The sequence below is a fragment of the Onychomys torridus genome, chromosome 18 (genome assembly GCF_903995425.1).
Source record: "Onychomys torridus chromosome 18, mOncTor1.1, whole genome shotgun sequence".
Classification (NCBI taxonomy): Eukaryota; Metazoa; Chordata; class Mammalia; order Rodentia; family Cricetidae; genus Onychomys; species Onychomys torridus.
In genome coordinates, this window is record NC_050460.1 from 33,469,224 (window position 1) to 33,495,525 (window position 26,302).

Consider the following 26,302-nt stretch of genomic DNA (forward strand, 5'->3'; position numbering starts at 1 on the left):
TGTGTGACCAGTCTGCTCCCCAAAAGGTCAGAATTGTGTGGCAAATGCTTTTAACGCTTCTACCTTGTCTAAACTAACAGCACCAACAAAATTTGACCAACAAAAATCTAAATAGCACACGACAAAAAGAGACTCCAAGTTTCACTGAGAAACTGACAATTGCACTCATAATAGTTGTAATTAATAATTCATAAGAGTATAATATTGTTTCCTGTGACACATTTTTCTGGATGTTTCAAGACTCTGGGTATCCACAAAAGTAGGCAAGGGTATTTATCAGCCGTTTCACAGGAGAACTTTGGACCAGAAATTTAAAACGTTTGTCTAAGCCCTACATTGGTAACAACGTAGAGACATGAATTAAGGTCTCCAAACTCTCTACTAACTAAATAATGGCCCAGAAGAGACATACAAAAGTCAACACAAACAGAGTGCCAGCTGTTTACACTACCTACAATAAATGTTTGTTCCAGGAAAAAGAGTTCAAACAAGATGGGAAATAGTTTAAACACAAAAGGCTGAAGGGTTCAATATAGGAGAAAAAATATGTTTGCTTTTAATACAGTGGAGGAACTGTTCATGAACAGTCTGCTCTTCTCCCGTCAAGGCCAGCCTTGTACTGCCCAGGGCTGCAAGATCACAAGCTACATGGAACTGAGACTGGATCACTGTGGCACAACCAACTTTGCTCCTAATATCCCGAGTTCCTGTTGTGCTGCCATTGTGCCTCTGATTTGAAATGTGAATGATCATTTGGAGCAAACAGAGTTTAAATGCATGGTCCAGATAAATGACTCAAAGATAGCTATGTAATGTTTTAAAAAGGGATATTAACTGGGAGTCCAGGGAAGGCACAAAACAAAAGCCATGAGAAAGAAACAGCCACAGCAGTGGTTCCTGACAAGCTAGGGGAGTGTTTAGGACTGACTGTGTCTGTTTGGGGAGGCTATGAAGAAATTTATTTTTGGAGGGTGGGGGGTAGGGTGGGCAGGGTGATTCATACTTGGCCTCTAACACAACCTAGAAAGGAAATACTTTAACAGAAAGACTAGTGATTTCAAATAGCCAAAGGGCTGCCATGCAAAAGTCTGGACTTCTCCCAGGTAGCTCCAGAGCTCAGAACTCAGAGACAAAGGAAGGAGCCGCTGTGCCCAGAGCAGACCCTGCTGGTTGTTAGCACAGCTAGCTCATCAACAGCGGGACTACCTGCAGCTGTCTCTTATAGCTGCTTCCAGTGGACCCTCAGAGACCCTGTGGAGGATGCTGGCAGGAGGGCCCACCTTAGAAAGACCTCCAGAACCGGGGATACCAGCACAGTAGGTGGTGACAGTCACTTCTACATTAGGAAGTGACAGAATCCCCCAGGATGCCATCCCAATCTCCATTCTATCACATCAGAACCCTGTGACAGGGTGGTTCTTCCAAAAAGTATGCCCTCTAAACCTGTTGGTGAGAACCCACTAGAAGGGCTATTTTAAAAAGTACTCTCAGATCTACACACCAGAGTTTCCAAATCTTGGTCTCAAGAGGAAAGACCAGAACTCTGTATGTTTTAAAAGCTTCCCACTATCTGCTTTGTTGACCAATTTTGATAATTACCAATGAACTTTTTTAACCTATTATTCATTTGTATAACAGGAGAACACTACCTCCCCCTACTTATTTCATGGAAATACATAAATAAGATTAGATATAAAATAATTAGCGTCTCCACACCCAGCAATCAGTGTCACTTAACAAATCAGATCTCCAGAGTCCCTGAGCAAGCTAAAGCATCCTTTACTGAGGAGAACAGTGTGGCTTATGGGGTCATGGGGTCACAGTTCAACAGTTTGTGATTTGTCTTTCCTGTTTTCTAACCATGCCTTGTTCTTTAAGCAACATAGACACCTGATGCAGAGAATTTCAATCCATTGAGTCCAATGCCTTCTGTGAATATTACCTTGAAATTACTCAAGAAGCAATTAAAAGTTGAACAGAGTGCCAGAAAGCCTGTGGTTTATTTTCCTTCTTTTATAACAATTACAAGCTCTAGATATGAGTTTTTTGCTCTACAAAGTTTAAAATTCATATTTATACTCATATACTGAGGTAAAGATTAAAAAAAAAAAGAGCCCATTTCTCTTCTTTGTATCTGGCAGTCACACTTCCTCATTTAAAACCCTGCAAGGCACTGAGGTAGAAGAACCATCCTATCCTGACATTTCTATTGCTGGGAATGCCTTCAATTCTTTAATTGTAGAGTTGCTTCTTTTAGATATTAAAGTGAGTGTTAAGGTACACCCAGACAGAAAAGAAGAAAGAAGGTAACTGGGGAAATGGATAACAAGTGGGGAAAATACTTCTGGGTTTCAGGATTTCTAGTTATTAGACTGTTTGGGTGGTTTTATATGCACAAGCATGCACATGCACACACACATCCACATATATGCCTGTACAGGCGTGCATGCACACTCTCTCGCTCTCTCCAAAGCATGATTGCTTACACACATCTAAAGGTTAAACTCCAAGCAGCTAATAGGGATGTGAGAATAAGCAACTGTCAAACACTTAACCTTTCGCAGATTAAAACCGTCTGACTCACAGATGTGAAAACATCATCACTGTAATTGTTCTAAGTTAGAAATCTGAGCATTTTTAGAAAATACATCACCTTTTTTTGGAGCAGTCATGTTTATGCCCCAGGTCAACTTTCTTGTTCATAACAGAGACAGACTCACACTGCCTTTCATTTATGCTCAGACGCTGATTCCCCTGAACCTTGCATTCACCCTGCAGACGCACTCTTGAAAAGCTGTAAGCTGAATTCTAATCATCAGTTCTATTTCCACACTCTTCCACACACAATCGTTTTTTAAAAATGCTTTATCTTCATTTCTGACTGATCCTAATTGGCCGTAGCTCCTAAGATCCTCTGCTGCCTGCCACTTCCCCTGCGCTCATTTATGTCACGTAATTACAAGTGGCAGTTCATAGTAGTTGCTCAACCAAGATTTGCTGAATGAAGTAATTATCCTTAACACCTAGAAGAGCTACTCGCTGAAGATCCTCTTCAGTAAAGTCTTTTGGATTCCAAACGGTTACCTCTGCTGAACCTGCCTGCTAAATGTTTTCTATTTTAATAAACAAGATTTGCTTCATAATAAAGTCTCCTGTTTCTGATTTTCAGTACACTGCTGACGGGAATGAAAATTTCATACAGCCATACTCAGGTAGTAGCTCTGTTTAGCACACTGTGGGTAAGAAACCAAACATATACTTGAAATGGCTGCACATTGTAGAAACTGTCACATTACAACATTTGACTTGAAATGTACTGCAATTTAAGGCTAAATTTCTTCTTGCAAGGGTCTAATAACACACATCCACTTTTTAAGAGAAACAAAATGTGCACAAAATGCTGGAACTACAGCCACGTAAAATAGAGAATGTTTTTAAAAAACAAATATTGTTGATAAGAAAAATCCAGCAGATCTTTTAAATGGAAGTAGAAGAGATGGGAAAGGGATTTATGTCCAAATTCTAAGCAGATCGTGTGAGCAGGGCCTAAAATGTTAATTGTGAGAGACCCACTAGGCCATCTGTGAACGAGAAGGCTCCATCACATTGCATCAGGCTCCTGAGAACTGAAGAAGACAGACCACACTAGAGCACACAGCCTCTTTAGCACTCATCTGCAGGGGACAGTAGTAGCTCAGTAGTCCTGAGCTAAGGGATAAAACCTTCAGGCTCTGCCTCTTGCCGAAAACTGCACACATGACATGGTCAACAGAAATATCTCATTTCTGAAGGTGGCAGGGTTGGGGAGGTGAGTCTGTGGATGAAGTGTTTGCCTCTCAAGGGTGAGAAGCAGAGTCAGGATGCCTAGAACCTATGTAAAAGCTTGACAGTGGCCCATAATCCCAGCATTTTGAAGGAAGAGACAGAGATTCTAGGCCAAACTGGCTACTGAGCTTTGGGTTCAGTGAAAAAAAAAAAAGTATCAATAAATAAAGTGGAAATAAATTTTTTTTAAAAAGTCATCAGATATCAACTTCAGGACTCCATGAATACACACATAAACAAGCATACATATGCACTCCACACACACATGCACATGCAAAATAAATAAATAAGCATTGGTGTTTGTATGAGCATGGTGTACAAGGGATGCAGCCAAAGAAAGGTCTGAGCAAAAATGCAAAATCCTGGAGTAAATGGGTTGACACTTTCATGAAAACACAATTGTGTTTTTCCTTCCTCCACCTGTCCTGCAAATCAGCTTGTCCCCATGAGGACACTGTCCATTACAGAGTCCTGGGGAGGATATATTCAAGACCACCCTGCACAGACGTGGAGATCTGTAGGTCATGCATGCTGGGGACCCATCTTACTCAACTCAGCAATGACTGTCATTTACTTTTACACCTTCTAACACTGATTACTAAATATAAACAAGGAAATAGTAACTGAACCCTGGAAATTTCTGCTACAGGACATGGATGGCTAGCAAAGCCACTCCCACTTTAACCACAGAGTGAGGCGCGTTGGCCTCTCAGGTCAGTGCTCAGATTGTCCTCTAACTAACCTCTTGGCCTCTGAGGGACTATGCTGCAGATGGAGGAGGCAGGCAGAGAGCCATGTTCTGAACCAGACTAGGTGGGCTCACTGCCTAGGCTCTACCAGGAGGTAAAGCCTGTAACCCTAAAATGGGCCCACCTCAGACTAGGAAGGGAGGTATGCACTGAACACCATCTTGTGAAATTCTGACAGCTATATCTGTTTCCTTGCTATTAACTGTAAGATTCATGCCCTGAGAGCTGAGCATCTACTGCACTACTAACATTGAACTGCTTGGTCTTATCACATTGAAGTGTGTTTGGAGCACATCACAGATATTACGCACTCAAAAAAGCCATCTGAAGCACACTTTCAGGATCGCCACTCCTGCACCTCGTGTCTCACCGTTGGCATTTTGCTTTCACGTCCCCTTCCTGACATCATCTTTACTTTAGCGGCATCCTTTTGTTCTCCGTTTCTGTTCCTGCACTAACTGGCATAACTAAAATATGAAGAAGCTGTTGTCACATATATGATTTGCTTTAACGTTCACAGTTCAAATGCTGAGGATAAATTCCCTAACTTCAGCCTCAGACGATGATACTATACTGGAGTCTACCAATGGGTTGAATTTTATAATCCCACCCTCCAAAGATGTGTATGTTAAAGCCCTAACACCCAGTGCTTCAGGCTCAGTGAATTCTGAGGAAGAGGAGACAGAAGAATGTGAAAAGCTGGCAGGTGGGTAGAAGAGATGTGAAATGCTCATTTGGGGACATGCCGTGGCGATTGCACGCATCAACTCACAGAACCTAGGGTTAACTGCACGGGATCAGCGCAAGATCAAGCCAGTCATATTTCCAGCACAAACAGGGGAAGGGCCCTGAGGCCCTACTCTTATCACAGAGGAGCTACTGGCAATTCATGGCTTCTGAGGAAGGGTCACTATCCTTTGGGGATGTGGCTATTTGTAGGGTATGGCCATATACCCATGTGCAAATGGGTAGCACTCAATGAACTCAGGGTTCATTAATGGATGGGGAGGAGGGAACCATAAGGTAAGGAGGGAGACAAGGAAGAGGAAAGTAGCAGGGGTTGGGTATGAACAATATATATTACATAAATATATACACTTAGAATAAAAATAAGTAAGGGGAACACTGGGAAAGCAGAGGCAGGCAGACGTGAAGGTAGAGATCCAAATGATGCATCTACAAGCCAGGGACCAAACAACTACGAGAGACAGAAGAAAATGTCAACAGGTTCTCCCTCATGGTCCTCAAAGGAAACAAACTGGGCTGATACCCTGATCTCAGGCTTCCAGTCTCTACGATTACGAGATAATAAACACCTGTCGCTGAAGTCACCCGGTCTGCAATGCTTAGTTACGGCAGCCTGTGCAAATTCACATGCTTAGCTTGCATTTTCTCTGCCCACCCTCAAGTTCAACAAAACGTGTTCTGTAGTCAAGTAAAGCCAACCTAGAGGCAAACAGCTGAAATGCTAACCTTAAATAAAAACAAGCTCACATCATGCACAGAAATGAAAAGTTGAAAGAATAATATGGATGCCTAATATTCAAAGGCCACTGCCTATGACTGGACGGTTGGTGTCAGATGACCTCTTCATGAGAATCAAATTCATTTTTCTTTGCAGCTAAAAACTGTGAAGTGTTATATTAAAGTTTAAGGTTGTAGAGAATTAGCTTAATGTTCAAGAATGAAATATTTTTCTTCAGGAATAACTAAGAGTGAAAAAAAATGTTAAATTATGGAAAATAGGAAGCTCTGAGCTACATCATTGTAGCACCTTGGGAAACTTGTTCGAAGACCTCCCATCAGACACCAAAACCTGTAGAAGCTCAAGCAAGGTCCTTCTATAAAATGGCATAGTACTTACATGCAACCTACACATATCCTCCCGTGAGCTTGAAATCATTTCAAGATTACTTGCAACACCAAATACAATGTAAATGTCATAAAAATGGCTGTGCTGTGTAGCTTAGGAAATAATGACAAGGAAAGTCTGTGCCTGTTCAGCATGGATGCATTTTTAGCACTATTTTCGATCTGAGGTTGACTGAATCCATGGGTGTGGGGCCTATAGCTATAAGGGGGGCAATGATGCTATTAAAGTACTTACCAGAAGAGCTCATGTCCCACAGATTAGACCAACCTTAGAAGGAAGGCCACTACTGGCATCCTGCTGTGGCTCAGCCAAGCAATGGACAACTACATCATTCTAAGCCTTGGCATCCTCACATGCATCTACCACAGACTCCAGCTTAGCCACCTAACTCGGCACACAGTCCAAACAGATCTCATGGGGCTGGGCGGCTGCTGCACTTCACTGTTGACCGCTCCCTCTAGAGAAAGTCCCACTTCCTGGGTTTCTGGACTCTTCTCCCTCCTTGTCTCCTCCTGCTGCCTGTCACAGGTTCCTGGCACTCTTTGTGCCCTCTGTAAGGAAGCTGATCCACCCCTTCCCAGCCTGTAATTCCAACCCTAACCTCTCACCTACCACATACCTACCACAAAGCTCCTTTCTAGAGAAAAGGCTATGTTAATACACCAGCATGCCCCCACTTCCACATGCTTATATTTAGGCTTGGCTAAACACTGTTTTCACAGTTGATCCACACAGCATGGAGAGATGAGATGGCTTGAAAAATAGCTTGTTAACAGATAAGTATCTTAAAGAAAGCTTACACATCCTAGCATCTTGCTTACAACACTCTGATTTAGCATGGCTCTTATCTCATTACACCTGGCAAAAAGCTAAAGCTCAATGTGTCTTTGAACTCTGAGCCCCAGGGGTAGATAGCAGGCCAAATGCTTCCAATAACACACCCATATGCGAGTCCTTCTGAAGACTCAACAACCCGGACGAAGCCAAGGACAGAGCCCCCAAACCTCTACTGACCTTGTTTCCCCTGACAACGAAAATTCTGACCTTGGAGAATTAAGGAAGATTTTAGAAAGTGGAACTTAACTGACAAAGTCCACCTTTAGGTTATGTGGAGAAGAGGGTAAGTAGAAACAGCAGGAAGCTTGATGGGTAACCACGTTCTGATTTAAATATAAAAAACTCCTTTACAGGCTCAAATTCCTTCTAGCAAATATAACATTTTGATAATATGCCCAAGAATTATCACTGCAACCCTCTAGAGGTAAACAGAGGAAAAGAGCTCTCTGCTCCATTCACAAGAATGACCTGAGAAAGTACTCATCACTCTTGCTGGATGGTAAGTTTGGGGAAAGAACTTGTCAACTGACACAGGTTAAAATGCAAGGTTCTAAGGTAAATTAGTTTTCCACAGCTATGACAAAATACCTGACCCCCAAAATAAATAAATAAGTAAATAATGAGGAAAGAGTCAAGTGTGGTGGTATATGGCTTTAATCCCAGCACTCAAGAAGCAGAGGCAGGAGGATCTCTGTGAGTTCAAATCCAGCCTGGTCTATATAGCAAGCTTCCAACCAGCTAGAGCTACATACTGCGAGCCTGTCTCAGAAGGAAGGAAATACTTCTTCAGGCTCCGCTTTCAGAGTCTTCAATCTACGGTCACTTGGTTCTACAGACTCTGAGCCTGCAGTGAAGCAGAGCGGCACAGCAGAGGGACTGAGGAAAGCTGCTAAGCACAAGTCAACCAGGAAGCAGAAAGAGAGGAAGGAACCTGGAACAAGATATACGCCTCCAAGGGACACTCCTGATGACTTCTTCCTCCAATTAGGCCCCGCCTCCTACCTGCCTCTTTGCCTCTTTGGCTATCAATCAGTGGATTCATCTGCTGGTAAGGTTAGCGCTCAAGATCCAATCGCCAGTTAACAGCACTAACTGGGGACCAACTTTATATATATATATATATATATATATATATATATATATATACAGAGAGAGAGAGAGAGAGAGTGTGTGTCTTCTGAGGGGACATCTCAAATCTAAACCCCAACACTAAGTAAACCATGGCAAGCATCCTGTGTTCCTCATCTAACTATTTCAAAATCCACTTAAGCAACAGGATCATGCCGCTATGCACCCAGCACAATCTCTGAGGAGTAACAGTATCACCACTGTTCCTCTGGAAGCCATGAGAACTAAGGAAGCCAACCTTATTCTCCAGGCTGTTTGCTTGTTTCCTGGAACATCCTATGAAGACTCTTTTTTCCCCCAGGCTGGTCTCGAACTCGTGGTCCTTCAGCAAATCCTATCAGCTTGCGCCACCACAACCAGCCATATGAAGACTCTTTAACTATAAACTTTTGCACACAGCACAAGCATGAGAGAGTTTGTAGGCTAAACATTTCTACTCCTTAAATAACATCAAACCAAAAACCGCACTATTTCTAGACAGAGCAACAATACTCCCCCCCCCAAAAAAAAAAAGAAATTTGTTAATTGGGAAAATAATAGTGTATATTTCAGCATAATTAAAGGAGAACCTCAAATTCTGTATTTTATAAATGTTGCTAAATTTAACTGTTCTTTACAGGCACTGGCTAAATTACCATACACTTATCCGGCAGTGTTGCAAATGAATATAGTCCCAGTGTGCCCCTTACCATCTTCTCTCTAAGATGCTCTGTGTTTTTTGAAGGTGTGGTGCTGCCAGAACACTTTAGTGCCCGGAGGACAGGCCCAGGGCAATGTGGCTACTTGGACACACCAATAACACCAAACAGCCCGGGTTCTTTGTGCAGACACAGGTCAGTGTTAAAAAACACTGACTCCAGGTTGTCTAAAGTCTGTCTTAAAAGCAGGCTAGTGCACTTCTAGCGTGACAGTGGGCCACAGAAACCTACGTGTCTTCAGGAGCCAGATAAGTTCCTTCTGATGACATGAATGTCTCTGTCCAATCAGCACACAGACACAAAGTCACTAGAGCTGATGGTTGAAGATGTGCCTGAAGTGTCACTGGCTTGTTCTCCCAACTGTGCCTTATCCTCAATTAGCTCTCCAACTACAAGCTGAGATATCTTATCTAATACAGTGACAATTAAAATGTCATCACTGAGATAATGAGGACAGATTCCTAGGGCTTCTGCAGTCAGAACAAGGAAGACTGTCAGGTCCCTGTCAAGCTGTGTGTAGGAATTTCTTTTCTAGTGAGTGTTCAGATAACTTCCCAGGGCTGGGAGAAGGGCTTGCCTCCTGAACTTAAAGACCTCTGCATCCGAGATGGTGTGGCCAAGAGAGGAAAAACTTAAGTGACCGTCTCCAATAGCTGCAGCTCTGCTGCTGGAACCCTGATTATCTTTCCTTCCACATCCCTGAACTGAGATGGAGAGGTAAAACTGCCTCCCACTGTGTGGCTCTTTCCTGGTTTTCTCCCCTTTCCTGTTAATCACCTCCTGCTGGAATACCAGAGGCTGAATCAGGGAAGCTGAAGGTCCCCCATGAGTGATAAAGGGGATTTAATGTCCTGGCAACATTTCTTCCCAGAGTGGGAAGAATGGGTCACACAGAGCTATCAACAATATGTCTGTGTGGTAGGAATGGTAGAATGGTTCCCCAAGGGAGTCCCCCTCTGGATTCCAAGAACCCAAGAATGTGTGCCTTCCTATGGAAAGGGGGTCCTTCAGATGTCATTATGTTCAGGATCTTGAGCTGGGGGGTTTCCAGGTGCGCTCTGTGTAATCACAAGGGTCCTAATAAGAAAAAAAGAAGAAAGAAAACAGGAGGGTTAGAAAGCACAGGCCAGAGTGAGGAAGACAGAGGAAGGGACCATGATTTTAAAAATGTGGCTAGTCCAGACACGAGACACAGCAAGGAAGTAAAGTGTCTCCTACATCCTGACACTTTGAAAGGGTCCCAGTAAGATACACTTCCAACTTCTTGTCTTCAGAACTACAAGATGATAAATGTGTGTCGGTTTATGCCACAGACTTTGTGATGATTCCTTCCAGCAGCAATAGGAAGCTAATAGACCTAATTACTTCCTTCTTCCTGTGCTAATCAAACTAGGATGTCTGGAAAGCAGAGCAAATGTGGAAAGGGGTCTAGTGGCTACCTAAATCCCATCTCTCTACTACTCCAACTCGCATGGGATGCTCCAATATCAGAAACCAGCAAGGCGAAAGTTTTCCCATGATAACTAACACTACAAAGTCCTCAAGAGTCACCAAAAGCAGAAGAATCCACAGTGGTTCCAGGGACACCATGGACATCTAGTTAATGGTGATTTTAGTGGCCCTCTAATACAGCTCTCGAAATTTCTCTTCTTTTATCTGTATGGCCAAGAACTCTGTCCTTCAAAATCATATCACTTTTTCCCTAAGCCGAGCTCCTTGCAAACTTTTTTTCCTCTGAAATACATGTTTCAATTAGCAAGATACAGATGTTTCCTTATTCCAGCTAGGAAGTTACCCAGACTAGCTAGCAAATGCATAATGAATGCAAGCTCCAGGAACCTTGCCTCACAACCCAACCTCAGTTTCTGGCTAAGACAGGATCCTGTATTAGTAAAGACTGCAATCTTGACACCTGGAGATTGGAGTTTCTGTTGAAACGCAGAAGGTATGTAAGTCAATACACAGGCTGTCAAGTTCTATGAATTCCAGCCAGATGTTTTTATCGCCTCAGAATCGCAGCTCTTACAGGAGGCTTGTTTTTAGTATTTTGAAATAAAATTGCATACTGTGAGCAGGAAGTGATCATTATTTCAATCCTTCACTCAGAGAATTCTCTCTACAAGAGCACCTCTGCAGCCCCTGGATTTGACTAAGAAGCAGAGCTCCTACTGTGCCTCAGAGACACATAGCTCCTAGCCAAGCATGGAGGCTTACTTTTTTATGTAATCAGTGTGACAACAGAACACAGGAACCTGCCCATTTAGCTTTTGAATGAACTGAGTTAAATGGACTTGTAGACATCTCTAAAAAGAATCAAAAATTAATGTATCAAATGGAATTATGTTTTGTTTACAAGAGAGTCCCTTGTAACTGCAGGAAATTGACTCCTAGACCTCCATGGATGTTAAAGTCTGTGAATATTCATGCATGGCCTTTTGTGTACTTTAAATGATCATCAGATTACTTATATCATGTAATACAATGTAAATACTATGTTGATACCTGTGTTGTTCAAGAAGAGACAAGAAAGTCTACATATGTTCAGTCTAATTTTTCCAAACATATTTTATGTATAGTTGGTTGGTTGAAATCTTAGATGCAGAATCCCTAGGTGTGAATCACTAGCTAGAAAACATAAAACATATTTCAAGGTTCTCGGCTAGGTTATAAATTCCCTGAGGACACACACTATCTGAACATGCTTCTCTCTGCTACCACGTTTGATTTAACCACCCACTGCACAGTCAGTATTTGTTGGACTCAACTGAAATGGAGGCCCTGCTCAGCTCCTAGAACGAGAGGTTCTTTACAATAAGAAGCATATCTTCTTCTGACCCTTCAAGACTCCCGCTTCCACAGCATCATGATGCTGCCACATACTGCTGAAACCTCTCTCTATGGTCCAGCTTCCTTCACCAGCTTTTGCTCCTTTAAGTTCATTTTCCTCTGGATCCAAAGGCAAGTCTTATGACTGCATATGCCATGTCTGAGCTCTGGGTAACTAGGATGCTACCTGATTCACAGTACAAAAAAAACTAGCATCCCTGGTTTGTAGAGAGTCCCCTGAGCTACTGGCTATGAGGTCCTATTTCCTTTGTCCTTAACTACTGTGTACTCCATTCTACTCTTGTCCTCTTCTCTTGAGTGGTATTCCCCCCAGACAGTGTCTTCCAGTACTCTAGCACCCAGCATAGCAAGGCAGCCAAGAGGAAGACCAGAACTCACACACACACACACACAAAAAAAAAATAAATAAATAAAATTAATTAATTAATTAATTTAAAAAAATGCAGGGTCATTGACAACTCTAGTCCAAGCACTCAGGAGGTTGAGGCAAAGAGAAAGCCATGAGTCCAAAGTCAACCTCATCTACAGAGTAAGACTCTAACAAAAAGAACATTTTCTTAAGAAATGGCAGTATTAGCCGGGTGGTGGTGGGGTACACCTTTAATCCCAGCACTCAGGAGGCAGAGGCAGGTGGATCTCTGTGAGTTCAAGGCCAGGGCTTGGCCTGGGCCACAGAGGGAGCTCCAGGACAGGCTCCACAGAGAAGCCCTGCCTCAAAATGAGCCCCCTCCTCAAAAAACAGGGGGGGGGGGCAATATCCTATAGGAGACAGAACACCTGCTTTGCTTCCAAATCACAATGACAGAGAAGAGCGCATGGCCAATGCCAAGGCCACACAAGGCAGAAAGAGCCGTGCCTCAGTTTTCTTGTCTGTATTACCCTTCAACAGAAGCAACAATGCCTGTTGTGTTTGGTTACTAAGGACTAAAGAGAATGAAAGCAAGACGCTGGTAATTATTAGTCATTCTTAACTACTACTGCTTATAGTATTTTGGAGATGACTTTCATCCTTAATGGTTCATGTATTATTGCAGGCGTGGTCTTCAGCTGGTGGCAATCTTCAGAGAGTGCTAGAAACTTCAGGGAGGTGGGGCCTAGCTGTAGGAAGTATGTCAGTGGGGACAGTCCTTGGTGGTATCTTGCCCCTTCCTGTCTCTGCTCCTTGGCTACCATGAGATAAACATCTTGCTGTTTACCCTGCTATGTCTCCATGAGGACTGTCTCACTCCAGGCTCAGAAACAGCCAAGTGGCCATGGACTAAATGCTCTGAAAGCATGAACTAACTCCTGCCCTTCAGCTATCTTACACACACACACACACACACACACACACACACACACTTAAACCACACATTAATCAGCTTGCCTCAGGTGACACATACTTTAAAGGGAATAACTTAGACTATCTGGGTTAAACAATCAATTTATAAAGATTAAGAATATGGAGCTAGAGAGATGGCTGCTCTTCCAGAGGACCCAGCACCCACATGGCAACTCACAATTGTCTGTAACTCCTGTTCCAGGGGATCTGACAACCACACACAGACATACATGGGGGCAAAACACCAAAGTACATAAAATACAAATAAATAAATTATTAGAAAAAGAATCTGCATATTTCTACCTCTGATCATAAAACATCTCTTGTCCTCTTCTGGGGACAAAAGGAAAAAGAGTCTTCATCAGGGCATAAAACCTGTCTCTAAAGATCTCCAACAGAAATGGAGGAGGAATGGATTGTGGGGACAGAGAGGAGGTGGGGGGAAGGGACTGACTGGGAGGAGAGGAGAGAGAGAAAACTGTGGTCGGGATGTAAAATAAATTAATTAATTTAAAAAGTAACTAAGATGACATCCAGAATAAAGCTGAGGACCAGAGTGAAGGCCTGCCTGCAGGAGGAACAGCCTATGCGTATCCCCAGCAGACAGTTGTCAGGACTGAGGTAAGTGGAGGTTCAAGAATCAGATAACAGCAGAGATCTTAGACCCACACAGAGGTCAAGAACAGTGGGGTTCAGAACACAGCAATGCCACCTGAGCCATGGTCTGAAGCAGCAGCCATGAACCATTAACAGCCCACAGTCCACAGGGTATTCAGGTTTCTGCCCTCGGGAAGCAAGATAAAGAGAGCTAAAGAAAAAAACTATTTTGAGACAGAAGCCTCCCTTCTCTCGAACTATCATCCTTTCCCAACGACTACAAGCTGTCCTCTCTCCTCTCAGATCTAGAAACAGGAAGAGAACTGGTCTCTGGGCAGGCAAGCCATGTCAGACTAGACAGTAAGTCACCCAGGGGACTTTCCCCAGACAAGGTTATGGTGACTCTACTGTAGTCTGCCTGCCCAAATGTCCCCCTAGCCTGGACTCTTCTAACACTTGGGTCAGGAATGTGTGGCCTAGTCCTACTCACATCTGGAGAACTTGGTGACTCTGATTTTATCACCTCCTGGTGTAGAGAACCATTGGTAACGACAGGATGCTCAGGATTTGTTGAGTGCTGACTATAAGGCACTCCCCTAGGTCAGCTGTGAGAGTATGTTTCCTGAATTTTCACACAACCCCATTTAGAAGACAGTATCTCAATACACTTAGTAATGTGAAATCAGACTGTAATAAAGGGTGTTGACCGCAAGGAAGCCTGCATATCCTTCTCATCGATCAGTAACTCTTAGCGCCTATAAAGGAATTGTCTTTTAGGAGAAAAAACAAGACAGAGACTCTTCCCACCCCCACCCCAAAATATATATGAATGATGTGGTAGGTTTTGTTTTGTTGGAATTTTATTTTCTTTTTGACCTAGGACTCCCTTATATAGCCCAGCCCAGACTGGAATGAACTATAGTGGCCTAGGTTGGCCTTGAATTTATGATCTTCCTATCGTAGCCTTCCAAAATCAGGATTACAGGTGTGTGTCATTTGTTTAAGTGGCCTTAAAGAAATCCTTATTAACATTTCTTCCCTTCATATATTAATTTTTCATCCCCAAATTTCCTAGAAAACTTTTAATGAGTTTGTCAGATTACCTAAACACCTTAGCTTTTTCCTTAATTTAACTTCTCATTAAGAGATTTCTTTTCTTATAAAACAATTCATGTCCTTCTAAAAATCATGAAATAAACCCTGGAAATTTTGAGGCATGGTGAAATATGAGCAAATGAATGAACTTTCAAATACACATGTATCACTGTCTCTATGACTAAATAATCTAGCTTCTGCAAGAAGTCTAGCTGGAAGCCCCTAACCCATGACAACTCTTGGTAGTCTCTGGATATTAAATACAGACAAGGCCCAAATCCCTGAAGTCTAACTCTGGCTTTATCACATGCACTTGCCAAAAGAATGTCATCGTGATAAGGCCTCCTGACTGGCCACATTTAACTGAATGTCCCCAACATGTCCTGTCTTCCAACTAACTCCCGGGGATAAATAGTGCACTCTGGACTCTTGCTGTCTGGCCACATTAAGAAGTCCTTGATCCCCCCACTGCAACACAAAGTGCATAACCATCAATTACATTAAAATTGTCCTGTGGTAAATTTGAATACTGTATAATGAAGGGGGGAATCAAGGGCTTCATTACAGCTCTAAAAAAGACAAGTAAAGCTATTTGGTCATGAGTTTATCACTGAATAGCGACCCTCAGGGTAACTATAATTAATATTTGAAAGGCCCTTGAGATAGGGGATGGTATTCGTGCTTATAAAATGCCTTTTATTACAGGCATTCCGGTTCCTAAAGCTTTATATCCAACACTGGCCCTTAATTTCATTTTAAGCACAGAAGGCAGGCATTCTTCTAGCTGCTGTGCCTCACTTTGAGAAGGTCTGTGTCAATCAGCTTATTTGCAATTAAAGCAAATCTCCACCACCTGCCTCCCACCATGGCGTAGTATGGAAAGGACAGAGGAAGAGAATACACTATAGGCTCTGGGGTTTCCCTGGCTTCCTGTTTATGCTCTAGCCACATCACTGCAAGCCTCCTGCTGGGGTAGCAGTCGGGAAGGGATGTACTTGTGTGCTCACAATCAAGTCAGCCTGCCTTGCAGGATGGCTCTGCCTATCATCCCTGCCGGTGCCCTAAATTTCCACAGCGCCAGGAAACACTAACAAAGGAATCCAGTTCTCAGAGTTCTCCAAGCTCCACCTCGGCCTCGGGCTCCTAATGGAAACCGGCTGCTGCCTGAGAAGCTTCCACCCGCACAGAAGCAGAGGTGCCCGAGAAGCTTCCACCCGCACAGAAGCAGAGATGCCTGAGAAGCTTCCACCCGCACAGAAGCAGAGGTCACCGATGCCTCTGGGGGCTGATGAAAGCTGCAGGCTCCCTCCGCAAAGAAGACAAAAAATGAAAGGAAGAAAGAAAAGTGCACTTACGATGTGAGGGGTTCCCTGACCTCCAGGTTAAGGATCTTGAGATTTACAAGGCTGCAAGGGGAAGATGGGGCTGAAGAAAAAGAAGGCAGCACAGACAAGAAAAGAAGAGAGAACAGACCGAAGTGGCTAACACACGCAGCAGAGCACTGAGGGAAAGGGCTCAAGTTCTCCTGCATTTGGGAATCAGGTGGTCTAGGTTCTAACTCCCTGCCAAAAGCCACACAGTTAGTCGGCTTCAACTAAAACAACCCTAACCTCTGAGATCACTCGCCAGCCTATTACCATCCCCAGGTCTGATAAATGAACACTGGGACCCAAATACAAATTCCTGGACCCCTTCCTCCAGACAGCCATCTGATTCTGGAAAAAGTTTGATTTGAACAGCCTTGAACCACATCACAGCAATTAGCATTTGGTTCTAGGTATCAGTTTTCTCTGCTGTTCAAGTGAGGGGAAGGGCTTAGAAAGACGGCTTCTCAGTACCTTTCCAGAAAGAGCTAATGTTCTTCATGCCCGACTTGTCAGCTGTTTCATGGATTCTGGTTTCTCTCCAACAAGACTGAACGCATGTTCCTTCAGAGTAAGGATCACATTCTTGTATCTGTATTACCAAGCTTCATGCACAGTATGTGCTCAGCTAACATGACACTCATGAGTTTGGGTAGCTGGGTCCTGCGGACTGAAAAACTGGGAAGCTAGCCTACAAGCCCTGCTGTGGCCGGGCTACTTGAGATGGTGGGTAAAAAATCTTACACTGACAAAGCTTCTGGTAGAGTGTTAGAGATGCCAGAGCTTGGTATACTGTGGTCAGAAAACCATAGAACTCCAACCATTTCAAATGCTTAGATGCCAAGAAAGTACAGGCTCTGGCCTTCTGATTATCTGTCAAGGAAACCAGAGAAAACCATCAAAGGTAACACTGAGTTTGTAAGAATTCTGAAGTGGATGGCAGGGTTGTCACAAGGACTCCTATCTAATTGGAGTGATGGGTGAGCAGACTGGACAATAGTCCTTTCTACTGGAAGGCCGATGGGAAACCCAGGCAACAATTCAAGTCCAGATAAGGGATCTAGCAGGTGTGAGCAAGTTTGTCCTATAAAAAGGAGGTATTTCTAGCTGGTCATCTGGAAATTTTCAGCAGCTGGCTGCTAAACTTTTGGAGCACAAAAATATCTTCTTCAAAAAATGGAGATCCACAGAAAAAACAAACACTATTTCTTATACTGATAGAGGACCTGATTATCTCAAGTCATTTCTATATATTACATCATGTGATCCCTTGGAAGACTGGTAACTTGTCTAACATCCACATCTCACGAAAGAGACAACAAAGCTATGGAGAAGCTAAGGGCCATCCTAACAGTGATGCTGAACTATGGTCTCAGTTCATAAACTACATCAAGGACTTCAGGAATGACTGAATTTGCCTCTCTGTCCTTCTGGGCCTACACATTCGAGCCATCTTGTACCCTGTTTCACTTGAGATAATGTTCCAATTCCTAACAGTTGAACATTTACCTCCTGAAGAGGCTAAGATGGATGCCAAAATTCTGGTTGCAATTATGGTCATGTCAGCACCTGTGTCTACCAGACCAGACAATAAAACACCATTTATTTTTATATTTAATTTTGGTCTCTGTTCATTTATAGAAGTTTGCCAAAAAATTTTCTTTATGGTTTCTCCTGAATTTTCCATTCTCTCTGTCTCAGTTGTTCAATTACTCTGAGTAGCCTGGTTTATTCAATAGGCATTTGACTATTTAATTGCTCTGAGTAGGGGTCTCCTCTACAATTGCAGGAAAGGTCTGAAATGGATTCACGGTAGTGGTCCTGTAGAGGAGGCAGATATATCCAGATAATAGAAGCTTCTTGTGTTGTTTGTTCATGGTGTTGTCTGTTTTTACCTTGAATGTATGGAAGCAGAGTCACACATCATTGTGTTACTGATTCAAACATGTACTGGGTCTTGCTTGACCCCTAAAACATTTGAATTTGTGAATTGAGATTTTTTTTTTAAATGTCCACACTTACTGAATAATTATACCTTCCCATCATGTACCATCATAGAGGCAGATGAACATACCATTCAATTACTGGTCCCTTAAATCTCCTTTACTGATTAAGAAACTAAGTAAAGGAAAAAAGAATGACTTTCATAAGGTCAAGACATAAAATATATATGTGTCATATTAAAAATATGTAAGAATTTCTTGAGCATGTGTCAAGTCAAAATTCTTTAGGAAAGCATTATATAAAAGTTCTGAGCTTGAACACTTAGGCACATTTTAAGACTTGATTATCCTTACTTAAAGGGCAGTCATTCCAAACATGTACAGAAATGAAGCCTTCATATTTCCAGAGAAGTCTTGTTCTTTTATTTTTGTCTCTGGCAATTATGAGCTTCCACTATTAAAGAAGAAACTGAAAGAAAATATATTTCAAAAAGGAAAGTCATTGAACAAAATATTAGCAAAAATTATCCTGCTACATATTTATAAGGATTATACACTATGGCCAAGTCAGATGTTACAGGAATGCAAGGTTGGTTCAACAAATGACCATCAGTTACTAGCTTAAACCAGATTAACAGAATAAAGAAAAATCCACATGATCATCTCAATAGAATCTGAAAAAAAATATCTTTAACAAAATCGCTCCAGCACAGCAATGAAACAGAAGGAAACTCTAACCAAATTCATGGCATTTATGAAAAACCTATAGATGATATTAGAATCCTGAACAACTGACCCCCAGGATCAGAAGAAAACCCAGGATTTCTACTCTGCTCTACTCTAACCGCTACTATTTGACATTCTATGGGAGGTCCCAGCCTGGTCAACTGAACACCAAAAAAGCCACTTGATTAAAAATGCCAAAACAAAACGGCTCTATTTGCACATTCACACAATCATGAACATACGAGACCCTGAAAAAATACACAAATCATTAGGATCTTAAATCCTAAGTAAAACACACATGGTTGTATCTTACAAGCTTATTAAGATTCTGTATATAAGCTTATTACTATAAACATAAAGTAAACACTTGGTGACCCAGGATACAAACACACCTGAAATGTTTGCTCATTTAATTTCATTAATCGCTACCTGTGATCAAGAAATATACCATTCGAACTTACTTAGCTTTTTAAATGTTTTATGTAAAAGATCATTGCTTAGAAGAAGTACTTCCTGGGAAATACATAGTTCTGGAAATGTGGAAACAAAGAACCTTATGTTTTTATAGCCAAGGAAGTTAAGTAATGAGAATTAAAAATGATTTTGAAGTAGCGTAAGATCTTCTGGGCCCATTACAGAACAGCTAATCTGTTCAAGTTTTGACTCTATCTAATGGGTTTTCTTTCAAGTACTTTACAGCAGTGGCAGCCAGTTCAAAACATTGTATCTCAATGCTCACACAGATTAGAAAGAAATAACTCTGTTTGTAACTGTTTATTTTACATTTTTACCTTATCCTAGTCTCACAGAGTTTAAACACCATTTAAATGTTTCACAGTGCTGTTGTGTATTGCTTCCTGCTACAGACTTAATGATATTCTTCCAACAGCACTGAGAATATTTCCAAGTAATAAAACAAAACTTTTATTACTAAAAGTAATAAAACAGAGAAAGGAAAATTGCCCTTTTCAGAAAGGCATTGACTGCATTTATTCATTTTCTGGGGACTTGGAACACAGATCTTCACCTGCTCAGAACTTTAGAAAGTGCAGCAAAGGTAAACACAGGCTCAGTCCACACTAAATCCCAGGCAACTCCTTCATCCCCTCTCCCTGGAGGCCACAGGAGCACTCTCTCACTCACCAGGTCAGTGGGCAGTTATTTTCTGCTTATCTGTGGTTCACACAGTTTCTTTTGCTATTGAAAGATTTTCAAAGATCAAAGCCAGGTTCAAGGAATACAGGTCAAGTTAAAAACAGCAATAAACATCATTTTTCTATACGCCAACTGATTCCCTTCCAATTAATATATTTATTTGACTCTTTGCTTATAAATTAATTTTAGTTTCCTATGACTTGAAAAACTAGCTTATTAATTTAGCAGTCAGGGCATAATTGAATATACAGTATTAAGCCATATACAAGGTGGAAGCAGACTGGTTAAGTATGAAACACTAAATAACCGTGATTTCTAAATAAAACAATCCCCCTAATATTTTAGCCTATCTCAAGAAAACCTTGTCTATTTGGATAGAAACATTTCACTGGGTTTTTGTTGTTGTTATTGTGTGTGTGCATGTGTGTTTCAATCAATCCTCTTTTGACCATGGATATTCAAAGATGTGATAAGCTTCAGTAAAAACAGAAGCACAGGCCAAAATGTAAAGATATTGTATAGTATAGAAGAACATATCACATGAGAGTTCTCTACGCTCTTTTGAAATGTGCTGTAATATAATTTTAAAATACTAATTAATAATAATGGAAAATGCTGAGTAATGGCTTGGGAAGCCATCTCACCACTTGCCATCTCTGTTCCTAAGAGGACATCATGCTGGCTGGTGCAGCTACTGCTATGTTGGGTGAAGAAGACATGTTTTTCAGTCTGCACACTGGGTGAGGCTTGTCTGTAGGGCTTAGTAGGCTCATGGAATAGGAGCAGCATGTCATGTGCCACAGCCTGACAAAACTCCTTTTCTTCTTCCAAAAGAAAGTTCACCTGCCAGTGTGGCCTGAAAAGAATGGGCAGTAGATGAGCTGACCCACAATTGTCGTGGTATAGAACAATACCTTAGCCACTGACGTCTGTGAGGTGTTTACTGCTTCAGTATCACCTGACTGAGAAACCTAAGAAAACCCTACTCTCAATGGAAGAAACCGTTGGCCAAGACTTGGGTGGGGCGGGGAATCAGTTAAAAGAGATAAAAACATAATGACTCACACAGCACCTCTAAATGTCATTCAGATGCAGCCATTAGTCCAACTAGAACAATTATTAAGCTTGTCATCTGGAAAGACCTACTGCGTGCCAACCCACTGACACATATCTCATTTAATCCTTTTAGCAAAGGATTTCTTTTCCTTTCCTCAGAGAGGCACGGAAACCTAGGCTCCAATAGGTGAGGTGAGTCAAGAAAACACAGCTAACACACGGAATGCCAGAGTCTGAACTACAGGTTGGCTCCAAAGTCCTTGTCTTTCCAACTACCAAGTGGGGCCTCTCTGGAATTTTGCCTGCCAAGTGGATTTTTTTAAAATCTTCCTTAAAATTTAATTTGTCTTGTTCTCAAAGATCTTTAAAGAAAGCATCTACGGTTATTTCTGACATCTGTTCCAATTTGTCACAGTCCATTATGCCAAGAATCTATTAATTTTACTTTACCAAACTATCTCGTGACAGACATGAAGCCCATTGCCTCTCCCGCGTTGCCGAAGCTCTGGTGAGAGGACAGCCTGGCTGTATAGAGAATGGGAGACGCTGCTACAAGATGAGCTACATTCAAAATACCTTGCACAGGTTTCAGGTGGCTTTCATGAGGTGGTGGTGATAGTTTCACGGCTGCACCATCATCGTGGTTATTAATAGAGCTACATGTAGGTGTTACGATACATGTGACCAGCTGTGACAAACAGTTGTTGCCATTTTCGTCAACCATAAAACTTGTCAAATTAGTGGTTTTATGGGCATACAAATAATTAAGGGAAAATATATAGACAGTGTGTTTTATACATAGTAAATATGGATAAAGACGTGGAACCCAAAATGATAATGACCTGCAGACAATTCACGCACAGGGAAGCCTGTTAATTAGAATTCCACCAACCCACAGTATTTGGACCCAGTATAACCACTACGTTATTCAGAGTTTTAACATTCACAATAAATCTCCCAAGGTGCATACACATACACATAAACTTCTCTGGACCTGGAGACTTATATGTATATGCAGGACAGATAAAATAGATGTTCAACATACACATGTATAAATCTCACAAATATTTTAGAGTTGATGAGACCTTGGAATCCACACTCAATGACTGTCATTACATAGAGCATTATAGGATAGTGTCTATGTAAACACACCTCCTGCATGGACAGGCCAGCTCCATCACCCAGCTGTGGGTTTTGTTTAATGTGCAATGGTCCTTTATTTCTCTGCAAAGCAAGGAAGAGTAGAACCTACTTCCCAGGTTATGACCTGTGGCCTAACATCCCTCCAAGGACATGCTGTCACTAAGTGTCAATATCACATCCTGGTGCTCCTGGATGCCAGTCTGTTAAGTTTGAAAAGAATTCTTTTTTTTTTTTTTTTTTTTTTTTTTGACTTTTTTGAGACAGGGTTTCTCTGTGTAATAGTCCTAGCGGTCCTGGAAGTTGCTTTGTAGACCAGGCTGGCCTAGAACTTACAGAGATCCGCCTGCCTCTGCCTCCCAAGTGCTGGGATTAAAGGCGTGCACCACCACCTCCAGGCTTGAAAATAATTCTTTTTTTTTTTTTTTTTAAAGATTTATTTACTCATTATGTATACAGAAGAGGGCACAAGATCTTATTACAGATGGTTGTGCTGGGAATTGAACTCAGGACCTCTGGAAGAACAGTTGGCGCTCTTAACCTCTGAGCCATCTCTCCAGCCCGGAAATAATTCTTAAAAATCCATTTTAAATTCTCCACAATTAGACAAGTTCACTAATTTTTTCTAGTGACTTAGCCTTACCCAATTACTTCTGAATCAAAATGACTCTCAAACACTCAAATTACAGAACGTATGACAGAGATTTATGCTAAAGCGGTTTATGCAGATTTTTTTCATAAAGACACTAACTACAAAACACCTATCTGTTACCTTTCATATCATACACAGCTCTGTGACTGCTTTTAGAAGCTCCCTTTGCTTACAAAAGAAGAGAGAGAAAGGGAAGATCCAAAAAGAAGAGCAAGAGTTCTTCACTGCTGAGGAATGGATTCCTAATACCTTGGGCACAGCCCCTCCATCCTCCTCGGAGAACTGTCTCTAGAGATGTTTCCCCTTTCCCTCAGAAATGAGACCTTCCCAGCTCCACTTGACCACATCCAATCACTTCTTCACCCCACTGCCCATTCATGAGCCATCATATCATGTCGTCACAGCACACAAATGGACAAGAGCGTCTGGCCCTGGACCCAAGCGTCTAGACCTCTTAGTTCTCCAGCTTCCTCACCATCCTCCTTTCTACACAGTTCCCCCCTCACTGCCCCAAACACTCCAGGCCTGCTTCTCATCCTTGTCTCTCTCTTCCTGGACAACCTTGTCATTTTTCACCAGCATCCATCTACTGGGAATCCCTAAATCTTTCCTCTTATCCCCACCTTCCTCCTGCATGTCAGGATCTTACAGCAACTTTCCTGTAAGCCACCCTAACTTCAGAGCCCACGTGCCCTTAAACACCACGGAGTTAGATGGAGACACTTCACTTCTCCTGCTCGGTTTTCTCTTCCCATGTTCTCCATCCGATCACACAAGCTACTTCTCCCAAAAGAAGACCTCTGGTCCCACAATCTTGCCTCTCCATTCCACCTTCAGGTTCTGATAATGCCATGCAAATGCCTCTCTACACTCCCCTTCCTCCCTGTCCTCCATGCTGACCTTCTGACTGTCCAGACGGGACCCTGGTCACAAGACTTATCCACGTACAATGCCTTCTAGAAGTAATACCATGCACATAGCGACCATTGTATTTAGCTGCTCATTGACCTCCGTGGCTGGCCATCTACAAGAAAATGTTCCAGCTCCTTCGGATGCATGCCGTGGAAGGTCCTTCTGGAACTTGTTCCCACTTCATTTCCCAGTTTCCTTTTCCCACTATTCCCTCCTTAGCTGCACAAATCCAACTCCCCTTCACCAGTCAGAGTTACTGTCTGCTGTTCCCCCTCAGCCTTCGCTGACATCACAGTACCTACTGCACTCCTCTGTTCCGACTCATCCTTTAAGGCCCATCAGCTGTCACTCATTCCAGGAAATCTCCTCTAAAGGTTACCACCTTTTAAACATCCCAAGACATCAGGCAGGTAAAATCTACACTTGTCAGTATGTGAAAGGGTGTGTCACAGGCTAAAGTACAAACACATCATGGATTGGAACTGAGGTCTACTCACACTTCTGTGTCCGGCTCTACCAGTGGCAGCTCATCTCAACCCAGAAACCTACAGATCTGGAGAGAGAGTGTTACAAAGAGCAGCTGAGAGTCCCCTAGACTGTACACATACTGTGCTACATTAAAATACTGCTTTCATCTTGCTGTGGGATACAAGTAAGGAAAAGAATATAAATTAATTATGTAACTAATTATCTATCTAAATATTAGAAACTGAAACACTAGATTCTCTTCCATACTATAAATATTTATTTCCCTCTTTTAGGTTAGAATACAAAGCAGTAAGTTTCCTCATGGCCTCTTCATACATGTATCCTTACACGCATTCTTCTTATTTATCTGTCCCCCAAACCCATACAATTGCCTTTCCAAATATTTTCTATCTGCACTTGAAACTTGCTACTCAGTATTAGTTTTAAATCAAGGGAAGGTGGTTACTGGGTAGTAAATAAAATTCACCAGCTTTCCCAGAAAAAAAGGGGGGGGTTATTGTGCTCATACCAAAGGAAACTCTATTTATTTAAAACAGGAGGGAAAGAAGTCACCTCAGTAACCATGCTCTGGAGGGGGAACTACCTCCAAGGAAATAGACAGACAGTCCTCATTCCACAAGATGACCTGGCCTCAGGGGTCATGGCCAAACTTCTGCAAAGGACTCAGCAGGCTCTGCAGGTAGCCTGGAACTTGACTCGCCTATGTAACCCTACTAACTTTAGCTGTACCACTGTAACCTGGGCCCAGGTAGCACAGGTGGGCCACAGGCTACATCCCAGGTCACATACCAACACAGGGCCAAGACTATGACCAGTCTATGGACATGAATCATTAACCCTGGGGAGAAGGCATTCAGGTTGGCTGAATGATGCAGTGGTCCCATTTCAGTGGATGGCATAGTCTATTCCCCAGAAGACAACTAGCTCTCGTATTCTGTTAGGAGGGTCTACAATGCCAAGTCTTCTCTTCACTTGAGTCCTTGTTTCTTCCTCCCAGCAGAGCAGAAGAGGGGCATTTCAGAAAGTGAAAGGACCAAAGTCTCAACATCCTGGGGAGGCATGGAAAGTCTAACAAGGTCTGTCTACCCACTGGATTCAGGACACAGAGCTCTCTGTAGGTAACCACAGATTTGGCACTGTGGGGATGCCTGCTTCTCAGGCCGAGTTCAAGTCCTCAAGCTCCACCCACACTTTACACATCCAAAGTTCCAAGAAATGAGACAGGCAGTATCCAGTCCATGGGACATAGTATTGGGAAGATAAGCAAGTTAAGCCCTGCTCTCACAGCCAAAGCAAAGCCTGCATAATGCCACTCAAGCTCAGCACCCAGTTGATCTCTGTTAGGTTATTTTTCTTCTTAAGGATCTCTTGACCCAACAGAACAAAGCTCTGAGTCTAAAAATGTCCTTTATTTATTTATACTTGGGGATTGTCTATTTGGCCAACTACTCCATTGTTTGTATTACATATTGATAGCCGGATAATATTGTTTTCTATAACTTGAAAGCAAATGTATTAATTCGATGACCACAAGTACAGGCCAAGTCAGTAACGGCATACTTGCTCACCGTAACACATACTTAGTTTATCTGTAACAGTCTCCTTTGCCCCTCCTCACAATATAAAACAAGGTAAATTAGAAGGAAATAATGCTCAAGACATGGTTACACACAGTCAGTCAGTTAACACAATGGTCTGTGACACACAAGGTAATAAATGTCATGCACACAAAGAGCACAACTAACATCCGTCGCTCCAACAACGTGAAATACTTTGGCAAGCACTACCTTCATCAACTTGCAAGCCTGAAGGCCACAGATTTAAATTCGCCCCACTATTCCCAAAGTCCTTTTTCTTTTCCAAAATCTGAAACATTAAGTTGTTTAAATTCTACC

At 42.2% G+C, this 26,302-nt stretch overlaps 1 protein-coding gene across 2 annotated transcripts in view; it reads right to left on the reverse strand.

Annotated features, from left to right (window-relative positions):
* Positions 1-26,302, reverse strand: part of Aff3 (AF4/FMR2 family member 3) — a 472,213-nt gene that overhangs the window by 436,185 nt on the left and 9,726 nt on the right. The gene's annotated exons all lie outside the window — the stretch shown is intronic.